Genomic DNA, 21,294 nt, shown 5'->3' with positions numbered 1-21,294 from the left:
AATGGAAAGGCTCTGTGTCACTTCACGTCCGGTATACAGCAATTTCTGTCAAATAGAAACATTGCGATGTGTCCTCACCCACCTTATTCACCAGATCTGGCATGGTGAGACTTCTGGCTCTTCCCCGAAGTCAAAATGACCATGAAAGGAAAACGTTTTGAATCAATTCAGGACATCGAGGCAGCCATGACAGCACAAGTAAGGACACTCATGAAAGAGGACTTCCAGAACTGCTTCAGAAAGTGGCAAGGACGATGGGATTAAGTGTGTTCAAAACAAAGGGGAACATTTTGAGGGGGATTAATGGCAATGTGTCTTGTACTGTAATACATTTTTTTAAACATTCACCATATTTTTTTATCACACCTCGTATGTTGCCATGTAACTATACGTTATGGTCATGGTGACTGAGAAGATAAACTACGTGTTAACTTTGATCTGCCAAGATCTTCTGCAAGATTAATCTGCATTAGCTGTAATAAAGAGAGTACTTCAAACTCTGAGGGTTTGCGAATGGTGTGTCTTTTAAAGGCCTTTAGAAACACACAGCCTTGAGTGTCCACATCTTTCAATCTGAAATGTGTAAACAAATCAGGAGGAGAACTGAATTTCTAAACCGGGACTAGAGTTTTGAGGTGTTCTTGTCCTGAGGAAAACAAGCTTGGTTCGAACTAAAATACACTCCGAGGCACGTTTTCTTTGTAGACTGGATCATTGGACAGACGCTCTGGCCCTTCTCCACGTGGACATCACAACTTTTAGGAGAAGCTTTGGGTTTTATTTGGGGAAAGGAGAGAGAGGAGATAATAGGGTACAAGGTCCCAATGCATCCAAACTTGGCCACCCTCGCCTCTTACTCCTTGTCACTAAGTGAAATTTGAGGGGGGTATTATGTCAATGCAATTTGAGGGACGTGCATTTTCATGCTTTCTTTTCACTTGAAAGTATCAACCTTTCAGCTACTTCTGCCTGAGCTGCTGAGAATCACTTCACCAGAGCGTGTTTAAACAAGCTCAGCTCTGCTTTCATGTTATCAGGATTCAGTGGCCAGCCCACTTGGCCTGGATGGATCTCTATACCTGAGGGAATCCTTCCACCCTGCACCGACCCTTTGTTCCACCACCTGGCAGGGCAGCCGATGAGGTCTGGAGATGGGAGAGGGTTGGGAACAGACCCAAGGACTCTTCCAGGTCCTGGTGTTCACCTGCTTAGAAAGAGCTGCCTCTCAAAGCCCATCATCCCTCAGCCTGTGATTCCAGAAAACTGCCAGGAACCCCAAGCAAGTTAGCCTGCAGCAAGTTCACTAAAACTGTATCCCCGACAATGCATACAACTGTTGCTTATCCCCTCCCTACGTAAAAAGGTGAGGGGGAGGGACCAATCCTTGGGAATATGTGTGTATCAGCCACCTCGACTTGGTACCCTTATGGGGAAAGACACCACCTTCATTCCTCGGAAATAACTTTGGAGCACGTCAAATAAACATCTAATCACACGCTTGGTGCGTGCACATTTCTTCATTTTACAGTGGGAGGGTTTAGCCCAGTGCCTCCCTCCTGGGACTGCACGACTTCTGTACACTCCCTTCTTGTGTAAGGCTAATGAGTCTGTCTTTCTGGCCTGAGCCCTGAGCGGCCTCGGGCACAGCGCGCAGGAAGCTGCATTTTGCATGTGCCAAATCCCCGGCTGGGCCAGTGTTCGTGCAGGAACTGGTGTCCTCGCGCAGTTTTCTATTTAGTGATCGATCACCGTTCTTGGACAGTTCCGGCAGTTCAGCCAGGCTGGGGCGCCCAACTCCCCGGTGCTGCGCAGGCAGCCGCGCAGCCACGGCAGCCGGGCGCATGATAAGACTTGTCTGCGCATCACCCGGGCCCGGAGCCTCTAATTACACGTCTGGTGCTTGCCGGAGCCCAGGTGGCCGGCTCACATGATCCCAGAACTGTGAAGATAGCGCGGGCTCGGTTCTCACTGCCCGCGCAGCCGGGTGGGGGAGGCGCCGAGCTCCGTGCGTCACGTTCGTACACATTATAATAACCACATTCCAAAGACAACAAGAGTCCATTGAACCTGGCAGTTCTTTCTGCTCAGAGCATTGCCACAGCTTTATCTTGCCATCAACGTTCCAGTCCCTACCTTTTGGGAGTTTTCATCTCAACCTTCCACCTGCCCCCTAACTCAGCACAGCAGCGACCGCGTGGCGCCGCCCGCGAGTGCGTGAGCAGAAAAGCACAACATCGCGTCCCCAAGCCGCGTGTGTGCCTGCACGCAGTGCAGCTGCGGCCTGCGAGCTGTCTCGCGTGGTGGAACTTCGGCTTATTGAACTTGCTCGCAGGTGTTTACCAGCTGCCAGTTATCGGAAACCGGCTATTTGCCAGGCGCAGTGCTGGGCACCAGGAAAGAATCGTTGTTGTGTGACGTCATCCAACTCAGCCTGAGAAGCAAGAGGCTTCGTTCAAAAGAAAGGACGCTTGTACAGAGCCCAGCGATAAAGTCACTGTCACTAAGACCAAACCTGCGGCGGGCACATGCCAGTCGGCGGCTGAGGGAGGACAGTAGCGCTGTGGGAGAGTGGAACCCAACGGCTGTTGGTCCTGTCGCTAACCAGCTGTGTAGGAAGACTTTAAGGACAGCGGCCAGAAATCTGTTTTTGTTTGTGAAGCTACACTTTTCTCCCCCTTCCAAGGTGAGTGGATGTTGAATCAGTGCAATTGTTCCTTTTGCAAGGACCCACCAACTTGAATAATAATACATAGATTGCCACGTGTCATCTGTCATTGATAAGGATCTCATAAAGAAATTGATTTACGGATCTGAAATGCTCACTTACAATGCTTTCCTCTAAAACCTGCAGTGTCAGTCCGTAGATAACTCCTACGGACTGTAAGTCATGTGATTTTTTTTCTTAGATCGTATTCCCAAGGAGTCTAAGCACTCAGTATTCCCAAAAGGCAGTTTTCTGGATACAGTTTTCTCTGAACAGCCTTATAGGCCAAAAGAGGTGTTACCATCCACCCGGCATGCATTATAATTCCGTCCTTGCTTAAACCCCACCCAAATGCCCATTTCCACCTATACAAACTCATATTATTCTTTCTGAATCATACATAAACGCCACACCCAGAGTTGCACATAAAACTTTGCCATATTATTTATACATCAGTGTCTGCTGACACAAGCATGGCTGACTGAGAAGTCCATGTGCATTTCCCTCGACTTGTTTATCACCTTGCTTCTCCATAACTGGTTTCAGGTGGGCATTTTACTTCTAAATTTTTCTTTTAAAATTTTCTTCTGAAATTTGCTAACTTTAAGGATAAGTTTTCAACTCCTTTTGTGGTTACAAATCCTGAGGTTGGCAGGTCTTTCTCCTTCAAGTTTGAACCTCAACCAAGACAAGCAACACTATTCAGAGTGGGGCAGCTCTCCTGTTCTATAGTTTGTAGCCAGGAATGTAACTGAATAGTTACGGAGAGTCCATCCATAGCCAAATGCATGCAGGCCTCCTACCTCCCTGCTAAACAACTGAAATCTTCTGATATTAAGAATAAATCTGGGGGGTGGGGGGTGGGAGATGAGGGTAAGGGGGATCAAATATATGGTGATGGAAGAAGAACGGACTCTGGGTGGTGAACACACAATGGGATTTATAGATGATGTAATACAGAATTGTACACCTGAAAGCTATGTAATTTTACTAACAATTGTCACCCCAATAAATTTTAAAAAAGAAAAAAGAAAAAATAAAATAAATAAATAATTTTTAAAAAGAATAAATCTATACGTAAAAAACAAAAATGTCTACTGGCACACCAGGCCATTTCAGGAATTCGTGAGAGATACAAAGCAGATAGGGGTGGTTTGATGGAGAAATAGGATCAAAGGAAAAGAAAGGCTAAAACATTCGTAGGACATGACTTCTGTGAAAGCAGTTCCAAGACTTCTGAGAAAGATCGGTGTTTATGGAAACGGAACAGGACAGAGCCTGGGGCGGTAGTCAGGTTGACTACCTAGAGAACCAAGTCGGAGTATCAGCCAGCCAGCGCCTCCCCCAGCACACCCCACCCCACCCACCCCCACCTGTGCCCAGCGGCATCAGTGAGTATGCCTACAGGCTAGGGCATGGGTGTTAGCGAGATACAACAAGGCCCCAGGGAGCAAGAACTCTGGGCACAATGGGAAGCCCCCCTGGATGAGAGCCTCCAGCCAGCCCTGCTGCACACTCTGTCCAGATGCACGGGCCTTCCTCTTCCCAGCTCCTGTCATCAGAGCCTGCCTCCACAGACAGGGGGATGGAGTTTTGCAAACACAAATAAGAACATAACACTTAAAATCACCAAACATTTGAGGAACGTTAATACCGAGAAAAGCAAAAAACTCAATGAACAGCGACCAGCACCCATGCAAACATTTCACAAACAGATGTTAAAATAATCCTCAGAGATTAGACAGAATATTTCATGCATGAGACAAAAATAGGCTATTTTGGGGGGGAAAAGCCAAGAGATAGGAAATGTGAAAAAAAGTTAAAAGGCATTTAGAATCTGAAGACAGTAATAGAAAGTGGCATAAAAAAAGTAATTAAAACATAATAGAAGAAAAATTCCCAGATCTGAAGAAAGACACAGGCTTTCACGTGGAAAGGACCCTCTGATGCCAAATGATTCACTTGAAAATAAGACCAACCCAGACACATTTCCCAAAACTTCAGAATACCAAGGATAAAACAACAAAAACAAGAACAACAACAACAACAACAAAAAACCCTCCAAAGGGAAAAACAAGCAGAAAGTGACCTTACAAAGGAGTAAGAATTACATGAGCTCCAGCAACATAGGGCACTAGGAGAAAATAGAGCAATCTCATCAAGGTTCTAAGAAAAAATGAACATGAACTCAGCCAAGTTCACATACAGATAAAAGGTCAGAATAAAATATCTGGGGCATACAAGCCTCAGAAAGTCTGTCACTCAGATTTGCTCTCTGAAAAACTCTCAAGGATGGAAACACAGCCAGACAAAGAGACCACTAAGAAGGAGGAAGATGCAGCGCCTGGTGGGCAGTGGCAGACTGGAAACCATCACAACTTCCAGAGACATTTACATCATTGTTCACGCTTAACAAAACTAACAAGTGAATAATAATAGAGAACTAAGGTTCCAGGTTAATTCAAGGAGGAGGAGAAAGAGGAGGGAAAGGAAAACAGGCTAAGATTTTTGTCTGTTTGGACAACAGGATAGAATTGGTTGATTCTGGATATTACTGAATACTGTTAAGTGTACATTAAAGCTTTAAAGGGTAAGGTCCACTTCAGGTAATAGCACAGAAACATGTATCAGATTAACCATCCTGCCTCTGGCAATTATAAACTCAGGACAGACTATAAAGAGCAACTAAGTGAAGGTACTGGAGAGCAAAGAAAGGAAACAAACTAGTGGAGATCCACGTGTAACCCACTTTCCCCCAAGAACGTTCCTTAAGTTTCCCAGACCACAGGAAATACAGTTCAAACACACAGTGGCAGTCTTTTTAGGCCAAAGAAAGAGAATTTGGATTTCAGGGCTGCCAGAGTAGCTGGGCAATGGCGGGGGGCGGGTGCTGTAGACACTGGAAAGGATGAAGTCCTGAAGTCTGTGTACAAACACCCCTAAACCCTTGGCTGAATCCTCAACTGTGCTTGCACAGGTCATTCCTCCAAAAGGGCTCGGTGGCAAGTGACAACTGGAAAGCCAAAAGACTGAGACATTTTAGCAGCTGCTCAGCTGCTGACACAAAGCTTGGCACTCAAGTTAAGCCAAGTTAGAGATGTTTGGTGAACCTCCTAGGCTATTGACTAAGTCCCCAGAAGGGCCACATTTTAGAAGTGAGGGCCACATCGTAGATTAAGGGCAAAACTGAAATAAACCTGCCCTCACAAAGCCTAGAAACAAGCTGCCGCAGGGGCACGGTTATCAGCCAGTAGTGTAACGGCCTTCGGGAACAAAATTCATCATTTTTCAGAGGAAGGTGACAGAAATCATTGTACTACAGTGTATCATCCATAATGTTCAGATCAAAATTTATGAGACATGCAAAGAAGCAGGAGAATGCAATGCACAGTCAAGAGGAAAAAGCAATCAATAGAAGCAGACCCACAGAGAACCCAGATGCTAGAATTAGCAAACACTCTAAAATCATTATGATAAATGTGTCAAAGCTGTTACAGGTAAAGATGGATACTGTGGGTAAGAAGGTATAGGGAATTTTCAGGAGTGACATAGAAACTGCAAAAAAGAACCCCATGGAAATCTTAGACCTGAAAAATGCTACATCTGGAAAAGTTTTTGTGTTAGAGAATTGACAGCAGATTGGATACTGCAAAAGAAAAGATTCTAACATGGATGTAAAGACAGATAAGGGGAAGTACTCAAAGTACAGCACACAAAAGGAAAAAAAGGTCGGAAAGTTATCTCAGCTGGGATAGTGAAAATTGCATGTCTACTTCTAAACCACCTGAAGAAAAAGATCGATCTAATAATTGGTAAGAAAAAGGGGGAAATCTAATATTTAAAAAAAAAAAAAAAAACAGAGAAAAAGACTGCAGGAATATGTCAAAACATATCAGTAATCCCAAAAGGGGACTGAATTAAACTCCCATTTAAAAATTCAGAGGCTTTCAGTTTAGCAAGCACAACAAAATCTACGTTATTCATAGAAGACACATGTAAAAACAAAGTTATATATTTTAAATACAAATAACAGAAACACCAACTAGCAGTTGCTAACAAAGTGGGTTTATTTTCCTTGTAGAAGTCTGGAGGCAGGTGGCTGCTAGTATTGCAGGGTAGGGATGGTATCCCAGCAATTTTTCCTCATAATCACACAATGGCTGCCAAGGCTCCAGGCAGTATGTCCACAATGAAGAAAGGGAAGGGAATGAAGCAACAGTGGTCCCATTGCTTCCTTTTTCAAGAAAACCAAAAACCTTCCCAGACCTCTCAATAGACTTCTGCTTGTGTTTCATTAATCAAAACTGTTGTCACCTGGCAAAAGAGGCGGGTCACCCGCAGCCTATGTAGTAAAAGTATACAAGTGAGAAGGGAATTAGAAATGAGTGTTCAGTAGTAGCCAGTGACTAGTGTCTCCTGCAGGTTTAAAATAAGGGGATGGAAAAGATACACTAGGCAAATGCTGACAAAAGGCTACCCAGAAACACGCTGTTACAGAACAGCAACTACTGGGAGTTCCCAGGACTCGGCGCACCTCCGACTCCTGTATCACAGAGACTGGCAAGTAAGAGCTTAGTTTTTGAGGCTCTTTTGCAGCGAGCTTCTACGTGTGAGTTTGGTTCTGCCAATTGCTCAGACCTGCATGAGATTTGGTAAATGGAAGTGAGGCAGAGGTGCTCTTTCTACTGGCAATCAGGGTGTGGAGACACGTGTAAGAGACAGTTGTGGCAGAGGCCAGACGCAGCCTTTCAGGGTTTCAGCCGCAGCTTTGCGGGTAGATGTGGTTGTTATGGTCACAGCTGCGGTAGCGGCAGTGGCCTCCCAAGCCCAGCTTCCTGAGCCAAAACTATGGTCATGTGGTTTTCAACAGCAGCCTATGACCACTCCTCCAGTTTTTCCAGTGATTTTATAAACACCCAATTCCCTATTTTAAACCCCTTTCTGCTTCATTCCACACTGAGTGGTTTCTAGTCCCCTAAAACTGAAACCACACACGACATGTGTCATGGAATGATAGGGCCTTCAGGTGACATTCAGCAGCAAATGCAAACCCTCTCTGAAAGAACTTAACCACAGCCCAAACCTCAGAGAATTCCTACAGAAAAAATAAAATAGAGGAAAATGAACATTTCCCAAGCAAAAGCCACAAGGAAATACAGCACCATAAATAGGGATAGCAAGAACCACGGAGGCCTGTTTCTCCTCTCTCTTTACTTCCTCCATCCCTCTCCCACTTTGTGTACCTCTCACTCTCCTCCCGTGTTCTGTTCTTTCCCTCCTGCTTCTTCCACTTGTCTGTTTCTCACCGTCTCTGTCTTTTCTCTTCCTCACCCTACCTCCCTTCTGCTCCCTCTGTCTCTCTGTTCTCCCTTCTGACTTTCTCATTCCCTGTATCTTTTTAAGCTCTCTGTTTTTCACTCCCTTTCTCTTTGTCTCTGGATCTGCCTTTCCCACTGTCACATTCTTTTGCTTTCCCACTGTCTCTATTTCTCCATGATTTTAAAGCTTTCATGCTCAGTTTTTGTCCTTGTTTCTCTCTCTCTCCTTTGGGACCCGCCCCCATGCTGCCCTGCCCCGTCTCCCTTTCCCCTCCTCTCTTCTCATTCCCTTGGTCCCTCTCTCTCCCCAGTAATTACCAGCTCTGGCTGGGTTGCCACAACCTGTTGAGCATGGAGACACAGCACAGTCTGTCCAGGTCAGTGAGCGCTTCCCACACCCTCACTGCAACCTGGCCTCTGAGGAACCACCCACCTATCCAGGAGAAGACTCAGACAGCCACGACCTCAGGCTGCTCCACCTGGCAGAGGACGCCAGATAACAGACACTGTGAAGATCCTGGACCTGTCCCCCCAGGAACCCCGCCTGGGGAGCACCTGCTATGCCCCGGCCGGGGCGACCTCAAACTGGATCCATTGGTCTGAGCACCCAGGTGAGCTCCAGTGTGTGGACCTCCAGCTCCTGCCCAACGATGTGTGTGCCAATGCCGGCCTCCAGAGGTGACAGATGTCATGGTGCATGCTGGCCACTTGCAGGGTGGCAAGGACACCTGTGTGGGTGACTCAGGGGGCCTGCTGATCTGTGATGGTGTGCTCCAAGGAACCACATCCTGGATGTGAATCACATCCTGGGCCCGACCCAGTACGCCCGGCGTCCTCACCAAACTTCCGCCCTTCCTGGAGTGGATCAAGGAGACCACGGCAGCCAAGCCCTGAATGTCCCCGCCCTGTCCCTGACCCCCTGCAAAACTAAATACGCATAAAAAAAAAAAAAAGAAGAACCACGGACAGCAGAAACAGAACCGCAAAGACTTCAGATTTTAGAAATACCAGACACAGAACATGAAATCCATGTGTTTAGTATGTTTAAATAAATAAATATGTATATAGAACAAATAGATTTGAAAATGAACAAAACATTTTAAAAGAAAATGTATATGTAGTAATTAAAATTAATAGTTCATAACCAGGGATGTGAAAAGACCTATATGCTGAAAACAATAAGAGATTTTTAAAAGAAATTGAAGACACAAAGAAATGGAAAGACATTCTGTGCTCATGCATTGGAAGAATCAACATAGTCAAAATGGCCATATTACCCAAAGCGATATACAGATTTAATGCAATCCCCATCAAAATCCCAATGGCATTTTTTCAAGAAATAGAACAAAAACCCATCAGATTTGTTTGGAATCACAAAAGACCCCGAATAGCCAAAGCAATCTTAAGAAAAAAGAACAATGCTGGAGGTATCACACTCCCTGACTTTAGCTTGTATTACAGGGCCACAATAATCAAAACAGCACAGTATTGGCAGAAAAACAGACACAGAAACCAATGGAATAGAATTGAGAACCCAGAAATAAAACCATATAAATATGGACAGATAAGTTTGACAAAGAAGCAAAACAAAACAAAACAAAACAAAAAAAAAAAATGGAGCAAAGACAGCCTCTTCAATAAATGGTGCTGGCAGAATTGGAAAGCCACGTGCAAAATAATGAAACTGGACTGCTATCTGTCACCATGTACCAAAATTAATTCAAAATGGATCAAAGACTTAAACATAAGACCTGAAACAATAAACTACATAGAAGAAAACATAGGTTCTAAACTTACGGACCTTGGGTTCAAAGAGCATTTCATGAATTTGACTCCAAAGGCAAGGGAAGTAAAAGCTAAAATAAATGAATGGAATTATATCAAACTTGAAAGCTTCTGTACAGCAAAAGAAACCATCGACAAAATAAAGAGGCAACCAACTGAATGGGAGAAGATTTTTGCAAACAGTGCCTCTGATAAGGGGCTAATATCCAAAATATACAAGGAACTCATCAACAAAAAAACAAACAACCCAATTGAAAAATGGGCAGAGGACCTAAAGAGACATTTCTCCAAAGAGGACATACAAATGGCAAACAGACATATGAAAAAATGCTCAACATCACTAATCATCAGAGAAATGCAAATAAAAACCACAGTGAGATATCACCTCACCCCAGTCAGAATGGCTATCATCAACAAGACAAATAGTAACAAGTGTTGGAGAGGCTGTGGAGAAAAAGGAACCCTCATACACTGTTGGTGGGAATGCAGACTGGTGCAGCCGTTATGGAAGGCGGTGTGGAGGTTCCTCAAAAAATTATGAATAGAATTACCATATGACCCAGCAATCCCTCTCCTGGGTATCTACCCAAAAAAATCTGAAAACATTTATACAGAAAGACCCGTGTGCTCCAATGTTCACTGCAGCTTTGTTTACGGTGGCCAAGACATGGAAACAACCAAAATGTCCTTCGATAGATGAATGGATAAAGAAGTTGTGGTATATATACACAATGGAATACTATTCGGCGGTAAGAAAAGATGAAATAGGACCATTTGTGACAACATTGATGGATCTTGAGATTATAATGCTAAGCGAAATAAGTCAGACAGAAAAAGCAGAGAACCATATGATTTCACTGATATGTGGTATATAAACCAAAAACAACAAAAGAATAAGACAAACAAATGAGAAACAAAAACTCATAGACACAGACAATAGTTTAGTGGTTACCAGAGCAGAGGGTAAGGGGGGAGAGGGGTGGTAGATGAGGGTAAAGGGGATCAAATATATGGTGATGGAAGGAGAACTGACTCTGGGTGGTGAACACACAATGGGATTTATAGATGATGTAATACAGAATTGTACACCTGAAATCTATGTAACTTTACTAACAATTGTCACCCCAATAAACTTTAATTTAAAAAAATTAGTAGTTCAATGAACGTGTCAGCCACCAGATTGGACACAGGTGAAGAATTAATGAACTACATGATGGACCTGAAGAAATTACATTGAATAAAGGACCAAGAGAAAAAGGATGGAAAACATGAGGGACAGGTTAAAGATATGAAAGATAAAATAAAAAGATGTAAATCAGATTATCTGGAAGGAGAGCCCAGAGAGAATGCGGAAGAAGCAACATTGGAAAAGGCAATAGGCGAAAAATTTCCAGAATTGTTGAACTATACCAAGGCTCAAATCTAGAAATCCTAATAAATTCCTATAGATTAAAAGGAAAGAAGGAAAGAAGGGAAGAAGGGAAGAAGGGAAGAAGGGAAGGGAAGGGAAGGGAAGGGAGGGAGGGAGGGAGGGAGGGAGGGTGGGAGGAAAGAAATATATTCACAAATCGTGGATTTGCAGTGAGACTGAAAAACACCAAAGGTTTAATAAAAATAAATTAAAAATTCTATGGCAAATGTTATATTTAATTCTCTTTATAATCCAACATGATGTGACATGCCCATTGTAATCACTTGAATTTATCATTCTACTAGAGATCCTAACAAGGGTAGAACGGCAAGAAAATAAAACATTTAAGGATTGGAAAGAGAGAAATAAATTGTCTTTACTGATGATACGAATATCTATACAAAAAATTCAAAATAACTTATAGCTACATTATATTAGAATAAGAGAGTTTTAAAAGGCTGAATACATGATCAGTATATAAAAGTATCTGCATGTCTATATACCAGCAGCAACCAGAAAACAAATTTTAAAATGTATTTACAATATCAAAAGGGAGGGAGGGAGGGAAAGGAGAAAGAAACCTAATAATAAATCTAATAAAAGATATGCAAGTCCTTTATTAAGAAATTACAGGGGCCGGCCTGGTGGCTCAGGCGGTTAGAGCTCCATGCTCCTAACTCTGAAGGCTGCTGGTTCGATTCCCACATGGGCCAGTGGGCTCTCAACTACAAGGTTGCCAATTCAATTCCTCGAGTCCCGCAAGGGTATGGTGGGCTGCGCCCCCTGCAACTAAGATTGAACACAGCACCTTGAGCTGAGCTGCCGCTGAGCTCCCGGATGGCTCAGTTGGTTGGAGTGCGTCCTCTCAACCACAAGGTTGCCAGTTCAACTCCCGCATGGGATGGTGGGCTGCGCCCCCTGCAACTAGAAAACGGCAACTGGACCTGGAGCTGAGCTGCGCCCTCCACAACTAAGACTGAAAGGACAACAACTTGAAACTGAACAGCACCCTCCACAACTAAGATTGAAAGGACAACAACTTGACTTGGAAAAAAGGCCTGGAAGTACACACTGTTCCCCAATAAAGTCCTGTTCCCCTTCCCCAATTAAAAAAAAAAAAATCTTAAAAATAAATAAATAAATAAATAAAAAGAAATTACAAAACTTTATTGAAAGACATTAGCTCTTAAAGACCTAAATGAATGGTAAGTATACTATGTTCTTGGATAAAAAGATTCAATATAAGAAAGATGTCAACATTGCCCAAATTTAATGCAATCCCAATAAAAATTCCAACAGCATTTTTTGTGAAGACTTGATAAGCTGATTCTAACATTTGTCTGGAAGAGCCGAGGCTACGAATAGCCGAGATACTCCTGAAGAAGTTGGGAGAATTACCTCCACAGGAGAAGTTAGCCCGTGTGGACTGATGCCAGCAGAGACCAACAGATTGATCAAACAGCCCACAGATGAAGACAAACTATGGAAATTTGATTTAGGACAGAACCAGAACTGCAGATTAGTAGGGAAAAGAGGGACCACTCACTACTTGGCACTGGGACGACTAATGAACTCTATGTGACAAAAATGAAACCAGATCTCTATCTCACACACTCAAAATTAAGTCCAGGAGGCATAGACTTAAATGTGGGATGCAAAACTAAGTAATTTAGTAAACAACACAAGTGGACATATTTATGATCTTGAGATAGAAAAGAATTTAGCACAAACTATAAAGACAAAAATCGACAGATTCTACTACATTAAAATTAAGAATTTCTGTTGATCACAGATACCATAGAGTGAAAAGGCAAACCACAGTCCCGAAGAAGATATTTGCCACACATATCAATAATAGTGATTAATATCCAGAATATATAAAGAATTCCTACAAGTCAAAAAGAAAAAGACAGAAAAACAGAAATATGAGCAAAAGATATTCAATGCACAGACAAAGAAAAAATATGAAAGACGCTTCGCGAGTAATAGGGAAAATGCAAAGGAAAGCCTTTCACATCCGCCACACTGGCAATAATTAAAACTTTGGACAATAGCTAGCATGTCAGGATATGGAACAACAGTCAACCTTATTCACTGCTCATGGATTGTAAATTGCCAACACCGCTCGGGCAATGGTCTAGCATTTCCTAGTACAGGGATTCTTAACCTGGGTGCATGGAAAGAATTCAGGGGGCGCTGTGAGCTTGAATGGGAAAAACTATCTTCAAAAATCTCTAACTGAAAGTTGGTATTTCTTCTATTAGGAACCAAACTGAAGTAGTATTGGTGAAGCTGGTGAAGTAGACTTGCACCAACAGAACACAGATTTTTTGCATATCACGTTAAACTTGCTGCAGATATCTCAAAATATCATTTATGCTCATCACAACTTCTAAATCATGGTCGCTATTAGACCAATTGCTAACATACCATTTAATCGAGGAAGAACATAGATTGCTTAACATAAATTTGTTTTTTTGAACTATTTTGAAAACTATATTCTAATATAATTGATTCCCCTTGTATTCCTATGTATTTTATTTGACATATTTTTAAATGTTATTCTAAGAAGGTGTCCACAGGCTTTACTAGTGTGCCAAGGGATCTTTGAAACAAAAGCAGGTAAGGGCCCTTGTCACTTCTGCAATCAAGAACAAGTGATCGAGGGCCGGCCCGGTGGCTCAGGCGGTTGGAGCTCTGTGCTCCTAACTCCGAAGGCTGCCGGTTCGATTCCCACATGGGCCAGTGGGCTCTCAACCACAAAGTTTGCCAGTTCAATTCCTGGAGTCCCGCAAGGGATGGTGGGCTGTGCCCCCTGCAACTAGCAACAACTGGACCTGGAGCTGAGCTGCGCCCTCCACAACTAAGACTGAAAAGACAACAACTTGAAGCTGAACGGCACCCTCCACAACTAAGATTGAAAAGACAACAACTTGACTTGGAAAAAAGGCCTGGAAGTACACACTGTTCCCCAGTAATAGAGGCCCGTTCCCCTTCCCCAATAAAATTAAAAAAAAAAAAAAAGAACAAGTGGTCCATAACCAGGTGTGCACCCTGGAGAAACTCTTACACACGTGCATCAGGAGATCCATGCAAAACACTGGAAACGACCCAAATGTTCGCCAACAGTACAACGGAGAAACTGGACGATTCGTGCAGTAACTCATGAAAGGGCTTACTTTGGGGTATTAGGTGGGGGTGTTGGGGAAGACCACCCAATCAGGCACCGGTGAAGCTCCTTTCTTTAACATGGGTGGTGGGTAAACAGGCATGCATTTAAAATTGTACCTCTGCATTTTCACCTACTCTCTGTCTATACGCTATTTCACAATGAAGATTTTTAAGTAAGAAGATGGCTAATAACCAGTATTGTTGAGCATGGCGGAAATGGGCAGATTGGAGGGCAACTTGGCCATCTGTATCAAAATCAGTGTGCCTGCTCTTTGATCCGAAAAATCCTCTAAAAATATTCACACTTGCACAAATGTATTCCTGAAGACATTTTAAAAAATATTTAATAACTGTAAAAATACCTTAAAATCCATTAATATCAACAAGAAAACTAAACCCGATTAAAAAATGAACAAAGGACTGAACAGACATGCCTCCAAAGCAGACATACAAATGGCCAATAAGCACATGAAAAGACATCGTCACTAATCACAAGGGAAATACAAATCAAAGCCAATGAAATAGCACCTCACACCCATTAGGAAGGCTACAATTAAAAAAAAAAAAAACACAAAAAGTTGTGGTGAGGATGTAATAAAACTGGAACCCTTGTATACTGTTGCTGGGAATGTGAAATGGTGCAGCGCTGTGGAAAACAATCTGGCAGTTCCTCAAAAATTAAAACGAGAATTACAATAAAATCTAGCAATTCCACTTCTGGGTATGTACCCAAAAGAACTGAAAGCAGGGTCTCAAAAGAGAAATTTGTACCTCCATGTTCATAACAGCATTATTCACAATAGCTAAACGCGGATGCAACCCGAGTGTCCATCAACAATGAATGGAGAAACAAAATGTGGTATAGACATAGAATGGACTATTACTCATCCTTAAAAAGGAAGGAAATTCTGACACACGCTACAGCATGGATGAACTCCGAGGACATTATTGCTAAAAGAAATAAGCCAGTCACAAAAAACGAATACCATGAGACCACTCACATGAGGTACCTCGAGTAGTCAAATTCATAGACAGAAGGTGGAAAGGGGTTTCCCAGCAGCTGAGGGAGCGGCAAGGGACAGTGAGTGTTTAATGGGGACAGAGTGTCAGTGTTATTAAAAGATGAAAAGAGTTCTGGAGATGGATGGTGGTGATGGTTGTACAATATGAATGTAGTTAATGCCCCTGAACTGTACACTTAAAAATGGCTAGATGATAAACTTTGTTATGTGTATTTTACCACAATAAAAATCGGGGGGAAACGCATTAGTAGAGGAATGGTTAAATCATTTCTAATCCAGCTGTGCTGTGGAATCCTGTTCAGCTGTCACATGAACAGCCAACCTGACATGAGCAGATCTCTAAGACATACCAAGTTCTTAAAAATTCAATTTGCAAAAGAATGTACACAATAGGACCCTATTTATCTATTTTAAAATATTTAAAACTATAATGTGCATATTTATATTGCAACATAATGTAATGTGGTGGGTATGGATGTGTATGACTACACAGTTGTAAGTTCATGGAAAACAGACTGGAAGAGCAACCCCAGAGTATGAATTTGGGGAAAGGGAGGGGCTCTGGAAAGGGAGGACATGAAACGGAACTTTCAAGTGTTGCATTCACGTATCATTTGAATCTTTTCCAAGGAGCTGGTATTGACTTGATGTAGCCTTTGTATAATTAAATTCCTAACAGTGTTTTAAGACGCAGGTGGCAGTGAGCTAGATGCCTCTTGGGTTAACAATTTCGTGTTATCCACAATCCGGAGATGATTTACTCTGATGTAAGCATGCTGAGTGGCAGTCATTCTTGGAGAAGGGATGCAGAAGCATAACCAAGTATTAGAAGAGGGTGATCTCATCCTGCTGGTGAACTTGCAGTTCATTTTTGCATTGATTCACGGCTTACTGCCAATCGGAGGGGATGTCTCAGGCTCTGAGGCTTGCCCACCAGTTTCCATATCATCCCCTTTTACCTGCCTTCCACCTGGCCAGGTATTCATGTCAAGGCTGCCACTGACCCCCCTCCGTCCCCAGGGCTAGTCATTCTGGGTGAATGCAGAGAATTCTGTTTCTTGTTTGAAACTGACGACACACCTGGGGAGCAGAGGCTCAAGTCAGCCAGGGCCAAAGCCTCACCCTAAGTCCTGGAGGGGAGGGTGGCTGGAATGACAAACCCTCGGGGCAGGACGCTGGACTTTAGGACGCTGGCACCAGCTACGTCCCATTTGGGTTTAAAAACAAAGCACAACTTTCTCTGCAGTAAACTGTGAAATATTATTCTCCCTTTGAAAAAAGAAACCTGAGCCAAGCACTCTGTACCGCACACTCACTCTGCTTGGCGTTTAAAAAAACCGCTCCAGCAAAGATGAGACAGTTGTGAGGCTCCAGCTGCCTCACTCAGGCTCTGTCCTCCCACCCAAGCTCTGTGCCTGCTGTCGATGACTCCTCCGTCACCCACGACTTTTTTCTTCTTCATTTTTGAAGACAATGAACTTTTCATTCGAACGTTACTTTTAAGCTCAGCAAAAATCTCCAATAGCAGGCTGAATTCAAAAACAAAATACTTTTTTAAAAGAGAAGACCTGAGGATGTCACATGAGGAAAAGGCAACAGAAAGCAGTTGAGCTGTGAGGCCCAGTGGGGGGCGGAGGGGTTCTGGCTGGCCTGGGACCTGTTTGGGGACCTGAAACAGCCCCTGGGGGCTGCAGGAAGTGAAGATGATGAGGAGGAGGATAAGTGATGGTTTTGCAGATTGAAAAGGGGTTCTCCGGAAAGTAGACTCCCAGGGTGATCCCATCAGAAATTCCTAACTGGGCCGGTCAGGTGGGTAGTCACGCCCCAGGCAGGCAACTTCTTTAGTGAAAGGTTTATCTTTGTCTTCAGCCAGCCCTGTCCATTGTTTCTGCCCACCCAGGTTAACACACCTTTGAAATAAGCCCTAACCACCGCTGAGGGAGCAGAGGATCTTAACTCTCCTGTAAGCCAATCCCCCCTTGCTTTCTCCCCCCTCCATGTCATCTTCCTTCATTTCAAATGTATAAAAGAAGCTGCAAAACTGTTATTCTCAGGGGCATTTGAGACCTTGCTCCCCGGCATTTGTCACTTTGGCTCAAATAAACTCTTATAAAAATTCTCTACAGGTCTGGACATCTTTTGTCGACAGGTGGTGATGATGACAGTGATGGTGACAATGGTGAATACTTCCTCAGTGTGTGGTCCCAGGGGATCCCAGGTCCTGGGGAGAAGCACCAGCTCCGAAAGGACCCCACACTAGGAGCTAGCGGGGTGTGTCCAGCCCAGATGCAAACAGGATTTCCTGTGGCCCCTTCCTGGCACCTCACTGACTCTGATCCCACGTGTAGTGGGGAAGACGCTGTGGCTAGAACGAGACAGGTGAGTGACAGTGGCTAGATGCAGTACTGCTTCTTGGACACCCAGGTCCCTAAGGGTAGACAGGGGTTTTCCAAAAAAAAAAGCAGAACATTATGCAAAGATTCTGCAGGAACATTTAAATTTTTTTTGGTTCCCCTCACTCCGTAGGGAACCAACACCCTAGGATACAGAACACAACTCCAGGATGATACAGTTGGCCACACTGAAATGCCACTTTTCATTTAATGCTTCACAGTTTACGAAATGTGCATCCCCCTTTATTGTAGCCTTCGGTCCTTCCCACAATCCTATAGCACAGGACAGACAGGTTCTTTCTTTCTTTTTTTCTTTTTTTTGACAGACAGGTTCTTGACCTTTAAAGAGACTAGGTTTTTCTTTTCCTTTTGACAATAGATGACAATGGTCACTTTGTAAGGTTGTTACTGATGGCTGAGTTGAATGATGTATTAGGTTGGTGCCAAAGTAATTGCGGTTTTTACAATTATTTTTAACCTTTTAAACAGCAATTACTTTGGCACCAACCTAATAGCTAAAAGTACCTCTCCACATGTCCGTAGAGGAAAAAATTCTTAAGATACAATAAGTGAAAAACCAAGGGGCAGAACAGTGACATATAATCCTTTTTGTCAAGTGTGAAAGCAATTAGCTACCTAGCTGGATGTTTTGTACACAGCAGGTGCTCAATAAGCCCTGACTCCCTTCCCTGTTCAACTATCTTACACCTGGGAAACAAATCGCTCCAAACCCTTCATTTGTGTGGCTTTGACCTAGTATCTGAAAGTCACAATTACTAACGCTCCCTTCAGAAAGGCAGTTCGGAGGTCACTTCCCTAGAGCAACACTTGCCAGGGCCTCAGGGATTGGAGCCTGGCCGCTCCTGCCCGCAGTGGGAAAGCCACGGCCAAGAGCCGGTCAAGGGCTCTGAGCACATCCTTTAAGAGGAATTCTCCTTTCAGTGGAGGGGGCTGAGCTCTGGGCTCCAGACGTGATTTCTAAACATGATCTCCCCCCTAACACTCCAGGTGGCCACGGGCAAACAGGTGGAGCTCTAGAAACAAGTGTGAAGAATGGAATGATGCCCCAAGTCCCCCGATTTGAGCCATCGAGGCTCAGGCAGAGGACAGTCAAGCTGGAGGGGCCACACACCTCAATTCCTACTCCGGGTCACTTTCAAACATAGACAGCACCCCTCCTATTTCAGTTCCCAAGTTTTCCTTGTTTGCGTAACAGCCCGCCCCCAAGCCCCTCACTTCCTAGAAGGAAGTGAGCAGGTGTGTTTAGCATAGAAAAGTGGGCAGATAGGGAGCGGAGGCTTTTAAACGTTATCGATATGCCTAAAGCCAGTAATTCTTGACCTGGTCAGAAAGGGCCCCAGGTGTAGATAAAGCGGGTCCTGGGGCCCCACCCCAAACACTGTTATGGAAAAAAATACTCACTACCACACCAGGGCTAAAGATTCTCTTAAATGCTTTCATCTTGCCCAACAACCTTTCCTGGCTGCCCCAAGGGCACAACAATCCAAAGAGATAATGAAAATTCAAAGAGATAATGGCTTTCAACAGCCCCCTTCCTGCAGATCCCTCTAAAATTCCTGGGAGCTTATTCAGAGGCAGGGGCTGAGGGGGGAGAATCACCCTGTAATTTGGGAGTTGACAGATGCTCACCTTGAACACAAAATTGACTTTCAGGGGTCAGCAGTAATTTGTGACTTTCCATGTAACAGGTCTCAAGTTTTTCTTCCTTTATTAAAGGTGTATTTTATAGACATTTCAAATCCATCTACCTGAACTCTAAACCCACCTACCCCGCCTTGCAGCTTGTGGAATTTCCGTTTGACCTTGTGTTGAAGAGATGTGGGGACTGTGCGTCTCACACGCACATGGGCGCCCCCCCTCTGCCATCCCCCTGTGCCTCCAGCCACCCACCCTGGGCCTCACCTCTGAGCCTTTGAACCGCAGGCCCAGGGCCGCCTCCGGTTGCTCCCACCCCCAGTCTGTCCCAAAGTCTGGGTTCCGGCTCTCCTCCAGCTTCACCCAGAGAGTCCCCCTCAACCTGGCCCCCTGGCTGTTCCTCCACACCCCAAACACTCCTGCCTCAGGGCCTGTTTCTTCTGCTTGGAACGCTCTTCAGCATTCCAGACACCTGCCTCGTTCACACCTAAATCTCTGCATTTCCTCTAAGGTCCCCTTTCAGAGAGGCCTTCCCTCAGCACCCTGAGAACATAGCCTCGCCACTGCCTTCTTACCCTACATCTTTTCCTAGAATGTAGATATTCTCAAATTTGTATTTTTCTCTCTCCCACAATATAAGCTCTACGAAGACAGTCTCTCTCTCTCAGGGGCTTATTCCCAGTCCCAGGAACAGGGCTTGGTACAAAGAAGGGGCAAAACAGAGCTGCTGAAGGAATGAAATCCAACCCCCACTCCCACCTCAGGTCTCAGCTCCAATGTCCCGTCCTCAGAGACCTGCCCTCCCACCCACCCCACCCCCACGCGGCCACTCCTGCTCTCTGCCCCTTAGCATTCTTTGTATTGTGACAACGCTTATCAAAATGTGCAATAACATGTTCACATTTTAAAAAATTAACATCTGCCTTGCCTTCTGGTCCAGTGGTTGGCAAACTACAGGCCAAGGCCCCCCACCTCCACCCCCGTTTTGTACAACGAAGCTGTTGGGACACAGCCATGCTTATCACATGAAGTATTTGTGGCTGCTTTCCGGCTGTCAGGGCAGAGAAGCTGTGACCACTAGTGACTTTAGGGCCCGCATGTCTGAAATATTCCCAACCTCGCCTTTCCAGAAAGTCTGCTGACTCTGGTACTATCACCGGAGGGGGGTGGGGAAGGAACAAGAGGGGGGCAAGAAAGGGCAGCGGTGACTAGGGGGTACAGCAGAGTGCCACTCTCCGTGCTGTGCTTCAATATTCTACTTACCGTGTTTCCCCAGAAATAAGACCTAGCCGGACCATCAGCTCTAATGCGTGTTTTGGAGCAAAAATTAATATAAGACCGGGTCTTATATTATAGTAAAATAAGACGAGGTCTTAATTTTTGCTCCAAAAGAAGCATTAGAGCTGATGGTCCGGCCAGGTCTTCTTTTCGGGGCAACACGGTGGTAGTAGCTCAGGTGTTCGCAGCAGCCTGACCACTACTTAACTCCTCCGTCACTGTCAGTCACAAGTAAGGTCTCACATACAAAGCTGGGAATTTGTTGGCTCCTGTCCATAAGTCCAAAAAGTGTTCTCACTCAGGTCCAGCTGGATCTTGGGTCAAGGAACGGCCCAGCTGTCCACCTCTCGTGATGGAGCCATCGTCACAGTGACCAGGTGGCTGCCAGCAGCTCCAGGTTCCCAGCAGAGAGAACAGCGCCAGGCTGGGCAGAGGCCAGACCTGAGTCCCCCTGGCTGACTGGTCTGTGATCGGGGCAGAGAAGGCTCTGCCCTGCCTGGTGTGTTTTATCCACTGCCGTGGGAGCTGGGGAGTTTCACCCAGTGAACAGCTGGCA

The 21,294-nt window shown here is 44.5% G+C and overlaps 1 pseudogene; it reads left to right on the top strand.

Moving 5' to 3' along the window:
• Positions 1-1,841: 1,841 nt before the first annotated feature.
• Positions 1,842-9,085, top strand: LOC109455237 (glandular kallikrein-3, submandibular pseudogene; annotated as a pseudogene).
• The last annotated feature ends 12,209 nt before the right edge of the window (positions 9,086-21,294 follow it).

The sequence above is a fragment of the Rhinolophus sinicus genome, chromosome 14 (genome assembly GCF_057876585.1).
Source record: "Rhinolophus sinicus isolate RSI-liver-muscle chromosome 14, RSI-T2T, whole genome shotgun sequence".
NCBI classification, from domain to species: Eukaryota; Metazoa; Chordata; class Mammalia; order Chiroptera; family Rhinolophidae; genus Rhinolophus; species Rhinolophus sinicus.
The sequence above is the reverse complement of the archived record's forward strand: the minus strand, read 5'-3'. Positions and strand labels throughout refer to the sequence as shown.